This window comes from Bombus terrestris, chromosome 4, assembly GCF_910591885.1.
Source record: "Bombus terrestris chromosome 4, iyBomTerr1.2, whole genome shotgun sequence".
NCBI classification, from domain to species: Eukaryota; Metazoa; Arthropoda; class Insecta; order Hymenoptera; family Apidae; genus Bombus; species Bombus terrestris.
In genome coordinates this window covers 16,043,620-16,049,941 of record NC_063272.1, presented here as the reverse complement: position 1 = coordinate 16,049,941, position 6,322 = coordinate 16,043,620, and the positions used below count along the sequence as shown (strand labels likewise).

At 35.7% G+C, this 6,322-nt stretch overlaps 1 protein-coding gene across 1 annotated transcript in view; it reads right to left on the bottom strand.

The window, feature by feature from the left end:
- Nucleotides 1-6,322, bottom strand: part of LOC100645439 — a 707,019-nt gene that overhangs the window by 468,417 nt on the left and 232,280 nt on the right. The window lies entirely within an intron of this gene.

The following is a 6,322-nucleotide window of genomic DNA, read 5'->3' as shown; positions in this document are numbered from 1 at the left end:
TATGTGATGATAGAGTGCAATTTCGTACCGAAGAAATTATGTTACGACTAGGGCTTGATCTTTGACACTTAAAAAAGCTGCTTTAACGATACTTTGGTTCGTTCCTTCTGGGATGAAATAAGGAGGGGTGTGCGAGGAACAAATTTGACCCTGCTATGATTCTCTCAGTCGTTCTCGACCCCAATTATATTTTTGCAACTTTAAAAAATATCACTGGTTTGAACAAAGTATTACGAGAGTCTTATCGATCTCAACAGACTAGTATCTTTCGCAAGGAAATTTCAGGTAAAATTATCGCGGAAGCAAAACCAGTCTGGTATACACGAATCAAATAATAATTTTCCTGATAACGCACACGCCACGCTCGTAACTGCATCGCACAGATTCCATAACGAACAGAACAATTCGCCGATCTTCGTACCTCAACGACTCTCGACTTTCGAAACTTGTTTCCTTCGCGATTAATCTTGCAAAATCTCGTAAACGTTGAAAAATCAGAAACATCGCGCGAATGTATAACTTTGCTTCAATTCTGACGTAGCTTCTGACAGCTCTCTAACTGACGTGGCTTCGTTTTTAGTCGAGAAGTCTAAGACAACCGTGACAGAAACTAGGATGAGGCAGAAGAAACGAAGAAGTGCCGTGGAAGTGTAGAGAAAGACGAAGTGCGTTTGCCGAGGCAAGGAGGGCTAATTAATTGGCGGGCGTGCTAATTAAGGGCGAGAAACGTAATGTCACGACGCTCTATTTGCGCAGCACGCCAGGCACAGAAAGCCAAGCTGTTTCAGACTGTTTACAATCTTCCAAGTTCAGACGGTTTCCATTGAGTCTCATTAGTGTTAATCGCATCGCGTTCACGGTTAGTAAACGGAAGGATGTTTGGATGCGTTTGGCCGATGAAATTCAGTTCGATCGACCGATTGCCTGGGTTGCTGCAGGTGCCAAAGTCGATGGAACATCCCGTAAATCACTGTCGTACAAATGGAGACAAATTCCACCGAGAAAGTTGGAAACATGAGGACACGAATGTGGTTCGACGACGGGAAAATGGTTTGTAGAACGTTGGGACGTTTGTCGTCGGTTTGCTCGTGGTTTGCGAAGATCCGGAAGTGGATTTGGTGGAAGGTAAATCGATCTTCCTGAGCTCTGGATTGGCGAACCGTTGAATTGGTTCGGAGAATCTCGGTATAAGATATTAAAGGAAGTTGATAGGGATTTCTAGATTTATGCAAGCTAAACAGCAAAGCAAAAGAAAGTTTGTGTAAATGTTGTGTACAAATTATACAAAATGTTTCAAAATCGTTGGCAAAAATGTAGGTATAAGTAGTAGTTCGATCGAAGTTCGATCGAAGAGTAATATCAAAGAAAGAATGGACTCAAAGTAGATATTTTGTATACCGTTCATGAGATTCACGCTGTTTTACAGTAGATTATCGAATTCATATAAAGCTACTATAAACTGAGAATATTTAATAACAAAATACAAAATACGGTTTAGCATTAGCTAGGTTTTAAAACTATTTAATTTAATCCAATTCATAATCAAAATTAGCTAATTCACTTCTAAATTATCTTGCGATAAAGACTTTGTAAAATAAATATTTACATGAATCTTCTTTCTATTTCGTTTTAAACGACCTGAGCAATAGTTTCGAAATAAAGAATTTATTTCTTTTTTAATACAAATCTATTTCCTCATTTACTGTACCTTCAGCCATTCTTCTGTTATTATAGCAAAGCGATGATTAGTCGTGTTTTTGCAAGTATCTATGTCTTACAATCACGTACTCCTCAATTATTGTTTACGACACCTAATTATAATTACATCATAAATGCATCTCGATAAAACGATAGAGGAAAAAATCATTTCCCTGGAGTTTTATGATTTCGAAACCACCAACATCTACGCAAACGTATCCACAATAACAGAACTTCAACGTCAAAGAACTAGCAGATGACGCTCAAACTAAAAAGAAATGACGGGCATCAAGGGAATCGTAGCGGTGCACCTGCTGTACCGTAGAATGGCGCTAATTCCTGCGTAAATAAAGCGAACGCTAATTTTCGTTTCGATAAATGGCTCAATTAAAGCTGTAAAGTCGCCCGCGGTCGCGATTTTTCCGACACGTGCTCGCGCTCGAAACCACTGCCAACTCACGAATTAATTAAATTCCCCAGCGACTAATTAAGACATGGAAACGGGACACGCGAGTGCGTGAGTCTTCGTTCGAATGTTACATCAGACATTCTGTCGTCCGGAACGGAGAACACCCATTGAAACGCGGCATGCTCACGATCGTCGACGCGCGAACAAAACGAAAGTTAAACGCGCATCGGCCTGGATGAAAATTCGCGTGTGAGATCTGGCCGGATAAAGAAAGCGCAAGTCGTGATTGTGTGCAAATTGCACGCCACGCTGCCCTGTCACGCTAAACACCAACCATTTTACGGAATAACGTGAAAAGGATACGTTCCTTTCTTTTCTTCTTTTTTTTTTGTGGAGCTCTTACGTGTGTCGGAAATCTAGCGTTGCGTTATCCAATTGCCTGTTTCGACACTTCTTTGTAAATTTTATGAATTGAAGTCGCTTGTGTTGCGATTTTTTTTATTAATAACACTAGTTAATCGGTATATAGATGGAAATTTAGATCGTAAAATTATATTATAAGAACCGTCCTTTTTTTTAATTTTTTTTTTTTTTTTTTTTAGAATCGTGGAACATTATGAAGAAATGACCCATACGACAAAACGGCAAATTGAGCGAAATGGGTCGGGTGTTTCAGTCCTGGCTTTTTTAATATTACCTACGTTTTTAGAACAGCTTTTTAGAATTGAGGGATTTTATGAAGAACGACCCAAACGATAGAATGATAAATTGAGTGAACTGAGTTGGAAATTTTAGACACGATTTTTTAATATTACCTGCGTTTGTATTGATAATTACGATGACTCTTGGAGAATTTTGTACTATTTATGTTTGCAAAATAAACAGAGATTTCATTGAAATTCTGTTATTTGATTGAAAAATACACCAAGCTCCTAGATACGTATTTATCATCAGACCCTATACTGCAGTATTTCGCAATTTTACTCCTCAATTTTAGAACTTTTATATGGAATGAAACAACAAGAGGGCTTGAAACTTGTAATATTGTAGTATTTCGTTTCGTTTGTTAAGACATTTTACATTTTATAACGGATTTTGTTAACATTGGTAATTTGTAAAATTTTCCTAATATTGTATTAGTTTAATCATGCAAGAAATTTCTGGCACTATATTATCAATTTCTCATTTTCTTCTTTCATGTTGTTTGTACAATAAATTTGTAAGAGGGGAAATTGGAATTCGAGTTTTCGCGTGATATCATATTTGAGATGTATGAATATTTTATGATTTAGTCTTTATATGTAGTTTGCTCGTGGACTGTTTGTGGACTGTAGTTAACGCTAATTGGAGTTGTTTGTAATGTTGCAGTTTACCGTGTAAATGAACAGTATAATTGAACGAATATAATGTGTAATGTGCAAACAGGTAACGAATAGTAGTTTAACACAACGTGCAATGAATTTCGTAGATGAGCGTAGTATTGTATTATGTACCTTTTACCGCAAATTTTCCTCGATCTCAGTATGTGTAATTGACTGTTCGCAATACGTAGACATAATATCGACTGTTGTAATAATTCATTTCTTTCTAAACGTTTAACATTCACGTAACATAAAGACGAATATATTAAACTTTAATTCAAACGAAAATACAATTTCGACAATGTATAATAATTATTTAATGTTCTAGGAATATCACAATTTAAGTATACAGAAAGTAGTAACTCATAAAATATAATGACAGTCTACCTTGATCACCTTTTCCAAGATAATGTTCAACTCTTTCCAAGAAATACGTTTTTAAAGAGAATTACATATTTCATTTTCTTTCAATCTCCCTTATTAAACGTACTAAAAAGGAAAGACCTCTAGGCTCTAGGCTCAGCGAACCATCTTCGCTGTTCAAGCAATCTGAAAATTTATATACAAGTTTCCCTTTGTTCTTTTATCTTTTAGCGTAACTACGACAAAAAATTACGTATCTAAATTTCTTCGCTATTTTAACCAACGTTCCAGCTAATTAACTTAAATTTCAAATAAACACCCACCTATAATGCCACTGCCGTTCTTTCTTCTTTCTCATTTACTTTTTAATACGTAGTTTTAACTAAAATGTATATTCAGAGGGGAAAATTGCATAAAAGGTGAAATTGTAGCAGAATTTCATCGTTGCTATCGCGTTTCCTGATCGTTCAGCTGCAATGTCTATTATCTGGGTTACTAATTAAAGTGCGCGCATCAACAAGTGGGGGACCCGGTTTTCGCTTCATTGTCTTCCTGTCTGTCCTCAGTCTGGTTTCCCTGCGTCCGCCACCGGACATACGATAATGAAATAAACCGGGCTTACGGCGCCGTCTTTATTCCATTTATTGTTACTCCCGACCAAGAAAACGTGGATCGCGTGTTCTTGGACGGGAGTCGTGAGAACCCAGACCGTGACTCCCTGACATTTGAAAAGGGGAGAAGTTAACAGTCCGAGAAGGGACCAAGGTGCGTCAGTCGTCGTGTTAATCATTAATTAGACCACACGCTTATTAATTTACACGGCCGTTCTTTTTGTCTACTTTCGAGTTATCAGCAATGATCTTGTACTTTGTCATAAAATAACGGTATAACTAGATATAATTTTTATGAATTATCATCTTTAAGTGCGGAAGGTAAGAACGTTTTCACACTACGAACATAGAAATTTTTGTTTCTTAAGTTTGTTTCTTCGTATATTCTACATTTTTAAAGTTAAAAAAGAAGCTTTATTGCAGCTTGTTTTATAGACACTTACGGTTATAATTTTTATACCGGCAGTATATAACTATATGTTATTTGTTGTATGATACATTAACTATTGTGAAGTAGAGATGATACGTACAGAATTTTCAGAGCTATAAGAAGCAAGAAATAAGGCGAATGGTCGTGAAATAAAATTTCGTTTCTCATATCTTAAATGGAACAGGCATAATTTACAACGTACAACGATATTTCAACATTGGTTCCCGTAAAATGTTCTCTCACTTCGCGTAGAGTTTACGATATAATAACATTCAGGACCACCAAGAATCTAGTCCCGATTGTAATATTTTACTTGAAGTAACATGGAACGAGACTACGTGTCGACGAATAAACTTTGTTCCAAGTTGCGTGATAAACGGAAACACAAACGGCAAGTCACTTTTCCTTTCGCGAAGAAACATTCACAAGACTAGTGAATTAATACCCTCGCTATAGCTGTGAGTTTCACGTTCAACCGGTAACCAGACACGTACATTATTTAAAACATTTCATCTTATTAAAAATTTCGATGCATTTAAATCACGCGTTTAATTAAATCATTCTTCCGATAATTAAAATTCAAAATTCCTGGAAATGCCAATGTGGAACTGAATACAATTTTTATTTAACAATTGAAATATCTAATGAATGAAAGCACAGATAATTAAACAATCAATCTATTGTTTGCGTTATTCAGCCGAATTCGAAATAACTCGTAACTGGTTATGGTACGAAATAATTTCAGTTTCATGATTTTATTGGAAAACTAAAACTAATAAATATCACGATATTTTATAAATCTAATTTTATGATATATTACAGTATATTCAAGATAATATACGTACTAGAGTAGAAAATGACAGAATGGAGTATACACGAGATACTTGAAAATTCTCTTTAAAATAGATATCGTTTCCTTACTAATATCCTCTGATATTACATCGTACGAGCTTCTGAAAATCTCATTTCACTATTTATAATAAATTTCACGTTTTTCTGTGCACGATATCGAATATAATATACGTAGAGATAAATTTGAAGAATCAGGTGCAAAATTTCGGTTACGCAGTTCAGCAAGCAAAATTCCGCCGTACACTCGTGACTAAACGTCTATCTACACATGAATGAACATTAAAATAATTTCGCATTTACATTAGAAAAAAAAAAACTGGTCTGGTGCCAGTTCTCGTCGTATGAAACGAGCTGTGTTAACGATAAGCGGTGGACGTTACGAAATATTATACATACTTTACTCCGGCCCAAGTAATTTCTTCCTAGAAAAAAGGTTGCTTACCGTGCAACAAAATTATATAAAACGATATCCGGTTTGTTGAGCGGTAATAAAAATCTTGGTATATTTCTCGATCCTTAATAGTTACGTTCCATTTCCATTTACGACTGAAAATGAAATCTTTACAGAAGACAAGCAAAACAATTCTAAATACCAATA